At 36.5% G+C, this 15317-nt stretch overlaps 1 protein-coding gene and 1 pseudogene across 1 annotated transcript in view; both read left to right on the top strand.

Annotated features, from left to right (window-relative positions):
• LOC103272768 (GREB1-like protein) overlaps positions 1-15317 on the top strand; it is a gene marked incomplete at its 3' end in the record, with an annotated part of 54732 nt that overhangs the window by 1388 nt on the left and 38027 nt on the right. The window lies entirely within an intron of this gene.
• On the top strand, positions 9382-10698 carry LOC103272760 (annotated as a pseudogene).

Consider the following 15317-nt stretch of genomic DNA (forward strand, 5'->3'; position numbering starts at 1 on the left):
GGGAGTGAGTGTGTGTGTGTGTGTGTGTGTGTGTGTGTGTGTGTGTGTGTGTGTGTGTGTAGGGGGTGGTGGGGGTGGTGAGGAGGGAGAGGGAGAGGTAAGGAGTGAGCCTTCATTAATTTAAAAATTCTTCTACAAGCTTTTAACCTTACCTGCAAATTCAATAGTATTATTAATCCTTTTAAGACATCAAGACTTGTTAATTCGTAAAAGTTATCTTTGAGTTTATTTTAACTTATAAGGGAATAGGTGGCATATGAAGTGTCATGTTTCTGGATTACAGATTCTTTTGTCCAGTTGTTGATAGTTGATAGAAGGGGCTATCAATTTATGAATAACCTGAAACTTTGTGTTTCTCCCTAAATGTGTCAAGAAGAAAATCAATGTCAGAGTCAAGAAGAGAGAATAAGAAAAGCAATAGAATAAGCAATTTTCTCTTTGAAGAAAATTGAGAAGGGGGAAATTTGCATGTTGTAAAAGCTTTCTTTACCACAACACATGACCTCAAGAGACCACTTATGATTGTAGATTCCTTTGAAAGGTATTAGCCACTTGGCAGATAGACTGTGAAAGGAAACAAAGAAATCTGGAAGTATTTTGATATTCTAGTTTATGCACAACGTTTTATATTCCAATCTATGCCTATATATAGAAATAAAGTATACATTGCAGTGTGTATAGTAAGGAAAAAGATAAAATGATACAGAGTATATAATAGGCCTTGTTAATTATTGAATGTATAATATTTTTACTTATGTGTGATTTTTTTCCAATCATTTTTAATAAGTACTCATGTTAAAGGAATATTTACATAAATGTAATGCTTTAGCATGTAGTGTACTCTTTTTCTATTTTCTCAAGGTTAAAGCACCTTTCAACATCTAATTTAGAAACCTAAGTGTAGTGACTGATAATTGCCTAGAGAAAACCCACAGCTGTTTAAGTAGCATTGGAATTGTGGCAAAACTGACAAATACAATTAGCAATGTTAATAAGATAAGAAGATGGAGAGGAAGAAGCAGATGACAGAGGAGAAAGATGAAGGTACCAAGAGTAACAAATCATAAAAGAACAGAATGTTAAACAAAACAAAACAAAACAGAATGTTCACAGTTGCTTTGACCTACCAGTGCTTTTTCTTTTAAGTGAAGTCTCCCTCTTTTACTACTTATTTTCTGAATTACCAGTGGGATGTGTGTTTTACAAGTTAAATAATTCAAATACATTTGTCCAGCTCCTAACTCACATCTGATTTTGAAAGAACACAGCTGTTTGGAAGTAATATTTAAGACAAACCAATTAAAATTTGCTGATTCTGAGGCACAATTTGATTCGCAGTACTTTTATAAAGTCAACTTTAAAGGTACTTCTGTTGTACTGAAATTACTGTGAGTGGGAATCTCCTTATCACCCTTTGTACCTTTATAATGCTTAGTCATCCAAATACATTAAAAATTAAATGGGGCTAGGTAAATAAGAGAAATTAGATGAGTGTTATATGAAAAATATTTTGTTATCCATGCCTTTCCCACTATATTTTTTATAGCATCAGCATGAAATTTAGAATATTATTGTAATATCTTTTGAAATTCTACTCTGCATTTTGAGAAACTGTTTTTGGCCACTCGTGTTTTATGCAGATTTTTTTATGATTATTGTGATAAATCCCCACAATTTTGTTCTCTGAAACCATAGAGACTCTGAACTCTGAGTGTGGCAGTGTTGATGGATGTGGTGAGCCACACTTTGGAAGCATTTCTTGTTATTTAATGTTTTCTCTTCTGGATTATTGACTGTTCTCCCTGTTGAAAAATTGGTCTCTGGTGACATGGTAGAGGTCACACGTTGCCTATTATTGTTTTGCTTCTTTGATCTTACACAGGGATTGCCTCTGGTAATTATACTAGTTCCAGAGAGTCTTGACAAGAGGTGTTTATTTTACAGAAGAATTTCTGGCATTTCAAGGAAGAAAGTAAAGATTTCCAGTAGTAATGTGTGCCTCTTTGTTACAAAGGAAAAATAGCATTGTACTTTATCTTGTAATAATGATAGTTTTTAATCATGATTATAAAATTAGTTGGCATTTACAGTAATTATTTCTAAAACCAATACATATTATCTGTAAATATGTTGCTAAAAATGGTGAATTTTTGAATGAAGTTACTAGGGCTGAGTTTTTATTTCAATATCTAAAATACTTTTGGCTTCACAGACTATCAAAAGAGATTCATCCAATTTAAATATACAACACTATTAAAAGGTTGAAAATATTGCCTTTAAATCGATTTGCATTGTCTAAAGATTCTTAGCAAGGAGGGTAAATGAAAATGAAATAAAACACTTTTGTTTTGAATGCATGGTTAGCTTTTGCTTTTTTGGAATGTGCTTGGGAAGAGATGATATCTCTTCAGACCTGTTTAATGTATAGTTGGATAAGACATAAAAACTCAATCTATTCATTTTTTTTACCCAATTCCAGCTTTAAACAAAATATCCTCCCCCTCAAATCACAATCTGTTGGGGGAAGTTAGACAAATACTAGACCCAACTAACTATAATTAAGAGCGACAAATATCAATTTAAAAGAATAAACAAAATGGCCAGGTGTGGTGACTTACGTCTGTAATCCCAGCCAGCACTTTGGGAGGCCAAGACAGGAGGATCACCTGATTCCTGGAGTTCAAGACCAGCTTGAACAATATAGCAAGACCCCATCTTTACAAAAAATAAGAAAATTAGCCAGGCATGTTGGTGTGCACCTGTAGTCCTAGCTACCCAGGAAGCTGAGGTGGGAGGATCACTTTTATCCAGGAGTTTGAGGTTACAGTGAGCCACTGCACTCTATACTCTAACTTAGGCAACAGAACAAGACCTTGTCTCAAAAAAAAAAAAAAAAAAAGAAGAAGAAGAAGAAGAAGAAGAAGAAGAAGAAGAAACAAAATGCTAAGAAAGAAATGTAAATATGAGCTTGTTTTTATTTTTGGATTCTAGACTCTATGGTGGGAACTTGCAAGAACTATGTTTGATTTATTTGTCTAGGAGTCACACATTATCACTCTCATCAGTGAATATTTTTAAGAGATAGAACTTGTAAGCAGGAATACAAAAATAAATAATTTTCATATACAAAGAATTTTATTGTTATAAGGTATAGTCATAATCTGTTCTATGCACTTGTCTTACAGATGAAGAAGCTCAACTTGAGAGAGGTTCAGTGACTTCTTCAAGGTCACTTCACTAAGGACCACTTAAAAAATCTTTTCTCTCTCAATCATTGTATATACTCTAGTTACATTGTCCAGTATGACAGCTACTAGCCACATACAGCTATTTAAATTAATTACAGTGGAATGCAATTGAAATTTCAGTTCAAGTGCCCAAATACCACATGTGGCTAGTGGCTACCATATTGAACAATGCAGAATGTGAACATTCCCATCATCTCAGAAAACTCTTTTTTTTTATTTGGAGTCTCACTCTGTCGCCCAGGCTGGAGTGCAGTGGCACACTCATGGCCACCCCAGCATCGACGCACTGGGCTCCGGCAATCCTTCTGTCTCAACCTTCCAAGTAGCCAGAACTATAGGCGCGCGCTACCACACCTGGCTAATTTTTTATTTATTGTAGAGATGAGGTCTTGCCAAGTTGCCCGGGCTGGTCTCGAACCCGCAGGCTCAGGCAAGCCACTCGATTTGGCCTCCCAAAATTTTGGAATTACAGGCTGAGCCACCGAGCCCGGCCTTTCTCAGAAAATTCTAATTGACGGTGCTGCTCTTGGTGTCAAAGGTCATCTCATGATTCATATATATGACTGTAAAATTTCTTAATAAATTATATTTAGTGCCAAATAGGAACTTTTGGAATAGTCACATTAATGGTCATTTGTTCCTAAAAACAAGGTCCCAGAATCCACCATAGTGTCCAACTCTTACAAGGGAAAGAATTCATCTTACTTTTCTAAGTATCCACAATGTAACACAGTGCTAAAACACACACACACACACACAAACTGCTATTGCTACTAACATTTTCTATTCTCTTATTCTGTGCCAGGCGCTATTCTAAAAACTTTATATACTGTATATAAAATCTCATGCACTCTCACAAAACCTATGAGATCAGTAGTATTATCTCCATTTTACAGATAAGAGATGAAGCAACTTGCCCAGTATCATACAGAGAGTAAGTGGGTACAGGAGTTGAAATAAGGTCATCTGACTCCAGAGCCAAAGTAATTAACCACTACGATAGCAGGATTTCTTTAAATGCTGGTCAGCTGTGTTAAAGTTTAGAAAACGAGTGAGGACATCTGTAAAGAAAAGGATAACAGAAAACTAGGAAGACAACTATACAAAGTTGTCTTTAGTACTATGCCCAGCTGAAGTTAATAAAAATATAATCTCAGCTGTGCCTTAAAAATATAATCTCAGCTGGGCATGGTGGTTCATACCTGTAATCCCAGCACTTTGGGAGGAGGTGGAAAGAGGATTGCCTGAGCCCACGGGATCGAGACTAGCCTGGGCAACTTGGCAAGACCTCGCCTCTACAACAAATCAAAAAATTAGCTAGGCGTGGTGGCATGTGCCAGTGGTTCCAGCTACTTGGAAGGCTGAGGTGGAAGGAGTGCCTGAACCCAATAGGTCTAGGCTGCAGTGGCCGTGAGCATGCCACTGCACTCCAGCCTGGGCGACAGAGTAAGACTGTGACTCAAAAAGAAAAAGAAATTAATCTCAAACCAAAAATAATCTCACACACACACACACACACACACACACACACACACACCCCGCAAACAGGGTGTATCACCTTCCCTCTCACCTTTTTTCAGTTTTAAACAGCATGTCTTAGTGGGAAAAGCATGAGCTTTTGATTTTAACTTTAAATCCTAGTTCCACCATTTGCAAACTGGATGACTTGGGCTAGTTGCAGAGATTCTATCAGTTTCCCTGTGTCTCTGTCACTTATTCTGAACCTGCTTGTCTCCTTGTGGTTTCATTTAGTTTGTTTCTTGATCGTAAAAATGGAAGTTGTTCCAGAAGACTGACTAGAATCATTATGCCCTTTTGCAGAATACTTCCTAGGTGGTGTGCCTGCTTCATATTGTTTCCCCAGAAAGGTACACAGCGTCCCACCGACTCACTTTCAGTGATGCTAAACGTGATCAGTGGGTTCAAGAGGTGACAGCCTGATCTTTTTATTATAGTTTCCCATCAACCTTTTATCTCATGGTTTTACTTATTATCATTGCCTGCATGAATTTTTCATTAGGGATTAAAAAGTGTCAATTTTATAATTCTGTCATTATTTGCATATTTTTTTAGCTGGAATTCTTCAGTTAAAACAAACAACCAAACTCTCTCTCTCTCAGTATTCAGTACGATTTGGCTGCTTTGAAGTACAAACAGAGCAGAATAAATACATCCCTTTTCCTTTTCCTGATAGTAGCATTCAATTAGGTGATTTTTTTGGAAATTTTTTTCCAAGACCTCTTTTTTCTCCTTAAGTAGCAAAATTAACTTATGAGTTATGTTTTATATATGCTTCAATTGCATTTATTCTCTTTTGTGTTTAGTTTCTATAATCTTTTGGCCTGTGAGAGCCCTCCGTGTGGCTTCCTGTATCTTTCGATGTGACCCATTAGTTCTCGATACCTTTCTTGCACTTTGGCTTAGGATGTTTGAGGCTCATCTTGCATCTTTCCTGCCCTAGACTTGAAACTGGCCATACCTTCTTCCTTGATTCTTCTCAGTGGGGAAAGAACTTGGCAATTGTAATCAGGGTATTAGGAAGTACTTATTAATAGTAATTGAATGTCATTGGTTCTTGGACTTTTCAGTAGACAAAGCTTGGAAATACATATTTTAAAACATTTTAAAATGAGTTATTGGCCGGTCTTGGTGGCTCAAGTCTGTAATCTCAGCACTTTGGGAGGTTGAGGTAAGAGGATTGCCTGAGCCCACGGGTTTGAAATCAGCCTGGACAACTTGGTGAGACCTCATCTCTACAATAAATTTTTAAAAAAATTAGCCAGGCATGATGACATGTGCCTGTAGTTCCAGCTACTTGGAAGGCTGAGGTGGAAGGATCACCTGAGCCCAACAGGTCGTGGTTGTGGTGGCTGTGAGCATGCCACTACACTCCAGCCTGGACAACAGTGTGAGACTCTAACTCAAAACAAATAAATAAATAGATAAATAAATAAATGAGTGAATGAATGAATGAATGAGTTATTATTTAGAATACATATATCCCCATTTACCTGCTCCATAGTTGAACTTGCTGTTAAAACCAGGCAACCCCAAAGTACTTTCTTTTAACTCATACAGGATTTGTTTACTTATTTATTTTTTGACAAAGTCTTGCTCTGCCATCCAGGCTGGAGTTTAGTGATGGTATCTTGGCTTACTGCAACTTCGAACTACTGAGTTCAAGCAATCCTACTGCCTCAACATCCTGAGTAACAGGGACTACAAACACTTGCCATCATGCCTGGCTAATTTTTAAAATTTTTTGTAGAGATGGAGTCTCACTATGTTGTCCAGGCTGGTTGCGAATTCCTGGCCTCAAACCATCTTCTTACCTTGGCCTCCCAAAGTGCTGGAATTACAGGTACAAGCCATTACATCCAGCCTATGATTTGTTTTTATTTTTTATTTTATTTTTTCCATGATTTGTTTTTAAGTCAGTGTTTTTCTTATGTTTTGTCACTTCCTTTCTTAAATACTTTTTAAAAATAATGTTTATTTTTTCCAGATAGTTGGTATTAAAAGGCAACTTTTTTTAAAGGTCTAAGTACAGTACTTGAAAATACTTATAATTAGTCAAAAGAAGAAGTTATTAAAGAGGTATGGTTGGACCAGTACAAATGTATAATCATAATTGGAGGAAAAGAATTTGCAGTGATTATGTTAGAACACAATAGTAGTAACCTCCACTCTTAATGGGAGCTTCTCAGTGTAAGCACTGCAGTGAATTTTATTTTCCCTGGAAACTTGAAGCATTGAAGCATCAGCAAGGGGTAGAGGGATATTTATTCTGCAAATTCAGTTGGTCTTATCATCTTTTTTTTTTTTTTTCAATTATGTGAAATTCTGTTTTTACTTTTTTTTTAATTTTGGATTCAGGGATACACATGAGTATTCATTACATGAAAGCATTGTATGGCAGTGGGCATTGGGTCTCAGGAGACCTGTTACCCAGATAGTGAGCATTGTGCTCCATAGGTAGTTTCTGGACCCTAGTCTCCCTCCCCTCTTCCCCCTTATTTTTGACCCCAGACATTTTGTGATCATTTTGCTCCCACATATGAGTGAAAACATGCAGTGTTTGGTTTTCTGTTTCTGAGTCAATTCACTGTGGATGGTGATCTCCAGCTCCATCCATGTTGCTGCAAAGGACATGATTTCATTCTTTTTTATGGCTGCATAGTCTTCCATGATGTATTTGCTGATTGGTTGATGGGCATTTAGGTTGATTCCACAACTTTGCAATTGTGAATTGTGCTGCAATGGACATGTGGATACAGGTATCTTTTTAATAAAACAACCCCTATCCCTTTGGGTAGATACCTAGTAGTGGGACTACTGGATCAGATGGCAGAGCTACTTTTAGTTCTTTGAATACTCGCCATACCTCTTTCCATAGAGGTTGTACTAATTTACACTCCCACCAATAGCGTATAAGTGTTCTCTTTTCTCCGCATCTACACCAGCATCTATTGCTTTTTTATTTTTTACTAATGGCCATTCTGACTGGTGTAAGGTGGTATCTCATTGTTTTAATTTGCACTTCCCTGATGATGAGTGATGTTGAGCATTTTTTCATATGCTGGCCATTTGTATCTCTTCTTTTAAAAGATGTGTGTTCATGTCATTTGCATACTTTTTTAGTGTGGTTATTTGCTTTTTTCTTGCTGATTTGTTTGACTTCTTTAAAGATTCTGGATATTAATCCTTTGTAAGACATATAGTTTGTGAATATCTTCTCCCAATCTTTAGGTTGCCTAGTTGCTCCATTGATGATTTATTTTGTTATACAGAAGCTTCTTAGTTTAATTAAGTCCCATTTATTTATTTTTGTTTTGGTTGCATTTGCTTTTGGGGTTTAAGCCATAAATTTTTGCTTAGGTCAATGCCCAGAAGTGTTTTCCCTAGGTTTTCTTCTAGGATTTTTATGGTTTTAGATCTGACATTTAAGTCTTTGATCCATCCTGAGTTAATTTTTTTTATATGAGAGAGGCAGGAATCACTTTTCTGCATGTAGCTATCCAGTTTTCCCAGCACCATTTATTACATAGGGTGTCCTTTCCTCATGGTATGTTTTTGTCTGCTTTGTCAAAGATTAGGTAGTTGTCGGTATTTAGGTTTATTTCTGGATTCTCTATTCTGTTTCATTGGCCTGTGTGTTTGCTCTTGTACCAGTACCATGCTATTTTAGTTACTACAGGCTTGTAATATAATTCAAAGTCAGGTAATGTGATACCTTTAGCTTTCTTCTTTTTGCTTAGAATTGCTTTGGCTATTCTGGCTCTTTTTTGGTTCAATATGAATTTTAAGATTGTTTTTTCTAATTCTGTGAAAAAAGACATTGATAGTTTGATAGGGATTGCATTGAATCTGTAGATTCCCTTGGGCAATATGGTCATTTTAATAATGTTGAATTTCCAATCTATGAGCATGGGATGTTTCTCCATTTGTATCCTCTGCAATTTCTTTCATCAGAGTTTTGTAGTTCTCCTTGTAGAGGTCTTTCACGTCCTTGTTTATATCTATTCCTAGGTATTTTATCTTTGGGATTGATATTATAAATGGAATTGAGTTCTTGATTTGATTCTCAGCTTGGTTGCTGTTGGTGTATAGCAGTGCTACTAATTTGTGCATGTTGATTTTATATTCTGAAACTTTAACAAATTCATTTATCAAATCCAAGAGTCTTTTGGAGGAGTCTTTCAAGTTCTCTGGGTATAAGATCACATCATCAGCATACACAGATAGTTTTATTTCTTCTTTAGATACCTTTTATTTATTTATTTTTTTCTTGCCTGATTGCTCTGGCTAGGGCTTCCAGTACTGTGTTTAATAGTAGTGGTAAAAGTTCTTGCCTTGTTCCAGTTCTGAGGGGGAATGTCTTCAACTTTTTTTTGATGACAATGACATTGACTGTGGACTTTTATTCTTTTGAGGAATGTTCTCTCTATGGCTATTTTGTTGAGTCTTATCTTTTTGAGTAGTAGAACTATCTTTTAAACTACTTGTTCAAGGATAGTCATAGAGTTAGATGAGCTCAGTTGCTATATGGATATTTTCATTTTCCTTTATTACATTATTCTGTAATACAGTTCAATGCTTTAAAAAGTGCAAGATACCTCTTTTCTTTGGCAAGATGGTGCAGTACGACTTGACTACTCGCATTGTGCACTTTTTGGATTGGCATCTGTTCTTTTCACTCCTGAAGTGTCTCTCTGTAAAGGAGATGTATAATGAAAAAGAATTATTACAAGGGAAATTGGATCTTCTTAGTTATACCAATATGGTAGACTTTACTATGGATGTATATAAAAACCTTTATTCTGATGGTATTTCTCATGCTTTGAAAGAAAAAGAACCACAATTGTTGTACAACTGAAACAGCTTCTGGCAGAAACAGAACCAACTGTGAAGATATTTGAAGATCCAGAAACTACAAGGCAAATGCAGTCAACCAGGAATGGTCAGATGCTATCTGACTACTTGGTAGACAAGCATGGCTTTAGGCAGGAATATTTAGATACCCTCTACAGGTAGGCAAAATTCCAACATGAATGTAGGAATTACTCAGGAGCAGCAGAATATCTTTATTTATTTTTTTTTTTTTTGAAGTGTTGGTTCTGGCAACAGAGAGAAATGCTTTAAGTTCATTCTGGGAAAAACTGGCCTCTGAAATCTTAATGCGGAATTGGGATGCAACCATGGAAGACCTTACACAGTTAAAAGAGACCATCAATAATAATTTGAAGAGTTCTCCACTCCAGTCTTTTTAGAAGCAAACATGGCTCAATCACTCATCTCTGTTTGCTTCAACTTCCTCACAGGTCACAATAGTATTATTGATCTCTTCTTCCTTTATCAACCACAGTGTCTTAATGCAATTCAGACTATGTATCCACATATTCTTCATTATTTGACTACAGCAGTCATAACAAAGATGTTCGCAAACGCCAGCCGCTGCTAAAAGATCTAGTCAAAGTTATTCAGGAGGAGTCTTACACATAAAAGATCCAATTACATAACTTGTTGAATGCTTATATGTTAACTTTGACTTTGATGGGACTCAGAAAAAGCTGAGGCAATATGAATCAGCACTTGTGAATGACTTCTTCTTGGTTGCTTTTCTTGAGAATTTCTTTGAAAATGTCCATCTCTTCATAGTTGAGACTTTTGTTGCATCCAGTTTTAGCATGTTGGCAGATAAGCTGAAAATGACTCAAGAAGAAGCTGAAAGGTGAATTTGATTAGAAATGCATGACTAGATGCATCCTAGATCAGATCTTGTGGTTATGGATAACAATGCAATGTCATCCTATCAGCAAGTGACTGAAAAGACCAAAAAAACCTTTCTTTCAGAAGCCAGATGTTGACCATAAATATTGAATAGAAACTTAATCAGAGTAGTAGGCCAGAGGCTTCTAACTGAGCAACTCAAGACTCTGGCTTCTACTGAACAATGTAAAGAAAAGATGAAGAAACTATAAAAGAAGATAAAATAATGCAACTATTATATAAAGGGTAACACATTTTAGAAACAACATGTTGAGTCTGAATTTTGGGGAATTTGAATAAAATTGGCTGTGGTTAAATAAAAAATAAAAATAAAAATTAGAAGATACCATTATGCTGGGCATGGTGGTTCACGCTTGTAATTCCAGCACTTTGGGAGTTGGAGGAGAGAGGATTGCCTGAGCCCACAGGTTTGAGACCAGCCTCAGCGACATGGAGAGGCCTCATCTCTACAATAAATCAAAAAATTAGCTGAGTATGGCGGCACATACCTGTAGTTCCAGCTACTTGGAAGGCTGAGGCAGAAGGATCACCTGAGTCCAGCAGGTTGAGGTTGCGGTAGGTAGCCATGAGCATGCCACTACACTCCAACCGAGCAGCATAGTGAGACTCCAACTCAGAAAAAAAAAGAAGATACCAATCAGAAAAAAAGAAAGATAATTTATAAATAACTTCATCCTCAATAGATAAATATTATTAACAGTTTATTGTATGTATTTCCTGGCTTTTATCTGTTTATATCAATATTACCTTCACAAGAAAAATTGTGTTTATAAAATATTAATAAATTCATATCATATTATTAATATCATAATTTTTTCTTAGGACATTTACCTTCCAAAATTAAATGTTCTTCCATGGATGGAGAAGGAAATTGAAGTTCAATTGTATTAACTTTCTTAAGGTAACAGATTGGGCAACATTTCAAATCCAGTACTTCATTTTAACCTGGCATAAGAAGAAAGACAAAAGAGATATGCTCTCAAATTAACTTGTTTTTATTATTTGAGCTCTAAAAAACTTTCTAGAAAATAAAACTTTAGAGAAAGAAAAGATTGGAGGAAAATAAGAGTTATATATAAATAAACCTAATATTTTAGGAAGTTGATAAGAATGTGTTTAATTTCTAGATTTGCTGCAGCAAAGGAAACATGACTGATTCTTCTAAAGTTGGAAGTTAAGGGGAAAAAAGGGTACAGAGAAGAGAATTCCCAAAATCAGCTGATCATGCTGCCCGTTTGTCTGATGCTTTGGAGTCTAAGACCAGGCCTTGGTTTACTCCCCCTTTGCGTATGCATTTAGTTATTCTTTGTTAGGTAATTTACCCTCTGTTCATCTTTCTCTTTAATCAAACACCTTCAGTGAGGAGTTTTGTTTTTTTTTTTAATGGGAAGGGTTATTGTTTGGTTTTGTGCCTATTAGCACTGTATCAAGTTAAAACTCCCTTTTTAGTCTTGTCTTGTAGCTGTAATATATAGGGACAAGGACACATCAGCAAACAAAAACTTTCTTCCTTGGTTTTTGCTTGTTTGTTTGGCAATTTAGTGGCATTTTACAGAGTATCCATTTACCCAATCAGGTCATTTTGGTAGGTATTTTAATAGTTTACTACCTAAATGATGAAGATGTCCTGAGAGAGCTGCTTCTGTGCCAGACTGATTGGGTTCTACCTTGTCTTTGCCATTTTCTTGTAGTATGTTTGTGGGCAAGCTCCTTACCTTCTTTAGGCCTCAGTTATCTTAAAATTGTGGACAATAATAATGCTTTCCCAGTATCTAGTAAGCTCTCCATGTTTTATAATCATTCAAAGAAGAATGCTTTCACTTTTTTTTTTTTTTTTTTTTTTTAGAAAGCAGGATTTACTGAGAGGACAGAAAAACTCCCACAGTAGGAGGGAACCCAGGGGGTTGCCCTGCTTTCACATTTTTTGACGATGACAACTACCACCACCACCACCATCACTACCACCACCATCACCAGCATCATCACAGTCACCACTATCACCACTGCTTGTAATAATAATGCTGTCCTCGGCTACTATTATATCACCTGCCATCAGTGCCTACCATTGTGATACGTGCTTTACATATAACTTTAACTTTAAAAAATAAGAACATATTCTGAAATCTGATCTGAAGCTTTAATTGCAAAAAAGTCTTTGAGAGTTAAGGAAAATTTTATCACTGAGGGTATTTTGCTCCCTCTCTTCTGTGTACTTAATAATTATTGAGTAAGTATTATATTAAAAATAGACTAATTATTAAACATGAACTCTTTAGCAAAAAGGAGATATAAACATTACAGATCAAGGAGAAAAAAGAGTTGAGGAGAGGTGGGAAAGCAGGCATCTATTTCTCAAGCTACTCTTTTTGTTTTTTGGGGTTTTTTTTGGAGTCAGGGTCTCACTCTCTCGCCCATGCTGAACCTCCTGGTCTCAGGCCATCCTTCTACCTCAGCATTCCAAGTAGCTGAGACTACAGGTGCAGGCCACCACACCCTGCTTTTTTTTTTTTTAAATGAGATGAGGTCTGGCTATATTGCCCAGGCTAGTCTTGAACTCCTGGGCTCAAGCAATCCACCTGTCTCAGCCTCCCATGGTGCTGGGATTATAGACATGAGCCACTGCGCCCAACCTTTCTTTCTTTTTTTTTTTAAATTTCACCAGTCCCCCTTCCTAAAGCCACCAGAGATTGAGGCTACCTGTTTTACTCCCATTTCACTTCTTTAATCTATTTTTTTGTGGAAAAAGGGAAAAGGCTAGAGCAGAAAGGTCACAAACCACAATGTCATGGTGGTTTGTAGTTGGTTCCATCTCCATTGTGAGCAATTAATTATTGATGCAGAAAGAGTCCATATTGTTTACTGTCGTTTTCTTAGACACTTCCTCAATATAACAAAAGTGCCTATTAGTATCTCAGAGGTCTGTTGTGCTATGACAAAACATTTAATGTACTTTGTCCTTTTATAATTTTACAACAAAGAATATGAAAAAGCAATGTAATGCAGTCTCATAGACTTGATGTGTAAGTACGTAATAGAAATCACAAGATGGCTTTCTTGTTACATTTACTTAATGACTAGTTCTGAAAAGTATTTTCTATCTTCTGTCTAAAGTCGGATTTAGTCACACTGACTTCCAGTTAGGTGTTATGCCATCTCAGGCATTAGGGGCCAGGCTCTTCAAGAGTTAGTGGAAAGAAAGGCTAATAGTTTAAGTGGATAACACCAACAATTTTATATGCATAAATATTACGTTTAGAATATATTACACAAGCTTCCTTTGAACTCCACCATTGGACTGTCAAGGGCAGAACTCCATAGTCACCACTAAAGAAGTCTGGGGTCAATTCTGTAATGTATTGTTATCACTTTCTAGTCCAGTTTTGTTGTTATTTGGAATAGAGTTAGCTACTCTCTTTTACTCTACCAAGTGTGAGCAGGGACTCGATATTTCCCCTTGTCTGCATCTGAGTATTGCTAATGCTCCTGTAGGATTTTGTATATATTTTATGACTCTCTCTCTCTCTCTCTCTCTCTCTCTCTCTCTCTCTCTCTATATATATATATATATATTGCCCATTTTTATGTTGACTTAATTTTTTTTTTAAGAGATGAGGTCTCACTCTGTTACCCAGGCTGGAGTGCAGTGGCACAATCATAGCTCACCGCAGCCTCAAACTTCTGGGCTTATGCAGTCCTTCACTTCAGCCTCTCAGGTGGCTAAGACTACAGGTTCACACCATCATGCCCAGCTAATTTTTTAAATTTTTATAGAGATAAAGGTCTTGCTGTATTACCCAAACTGGTCTCAAATTCCTGGCCTCAAGTGATCTCCTGCCTCAGTCTTTCAAAGTTCTGGAATTACAGGTGTGAGCTACTACATTCAGCCTGATTGAATATTTTTATTCAGCACAGTATTTATTTATCCTGTATATGTGTATTTGTCATATTACTCCTTAAACTATAAAGCAAAGGGATTGAGATTATGTGATCCTCCATGTATAATTGGATACTCTTATTTATTTATTTATTTATTGAATTGGAGTCTCTCTCTGTTGCCCAGACTGGAGTGCAGTGGCACACTCCTGGCCACCACAGCCTTGACCTGCTGGGCTCTGGCAATCCTTCTGCCTCAACCTTCCAAGTAGCTGGAACTACAGGCATGTACTACCATGCCCAGCTAATTTTTGATTTATTGTAGAGACAGAGCCTCACCAAGTTGCCCGGGTGGATCTCAAACCCGCAGGCTCAGGCAGTCCACTTGCCTCAGCCTCCCAAAGTGCTCCCACCGAGCCTGGTCTTACTCTTTAATTAAACTAAAAAAATCTCTTGGAGAATGTAGATTTTCAAGATTTTCAGTGATGAAAGGAAGCTAACTTGTTGAGGTGTTGATAGATTAAGAAGTGGCAAGATTTCTAGGTATTTGGTGCTCTGGAGAAAGGCTAAAGGTCCACCTTTGAAATTATCCCATTGTTCATGGATAAGAAGTTCTGTGGTTAACTCTGTACTCGTTCCTGGTAGTTTTCTCACTATAGCAAAGAAAAAGGGTAAGGTAGTTGTTGTGACTTAGATGCATAAACTGATGTCACAGCACATTTCTCTTCCAACCCCCACCCTGTTTTGATCATGTGTCTATTGAAAAATAAATACCTTTTTGAACTTTAAAAGTTTAAACCAAAAACTTGGTGTTTCCAGAGCATTTCATTTGACAGACTTTGATTTTCTTACATTTCAATTTTTAATTGGGTATTCATTGTGGGTATATATTTACTTTTTTTTTTT

Source organism: Carlito syrichta, unplaced genomic scaffold, assembly GCF_000164805.1.
Source record: "Carlito syrichta isolate Samal-C Ts95f unplaced genomic scaffold, Tarsius_syrichta-2.0.1 Scaffold313204, whole genome shotgun sequence".
NCBI lineage: Eukaryota > Metazoa > Chordata > Mammalia > Primates > Tarsiidae > Carlito > Carlito syrichta.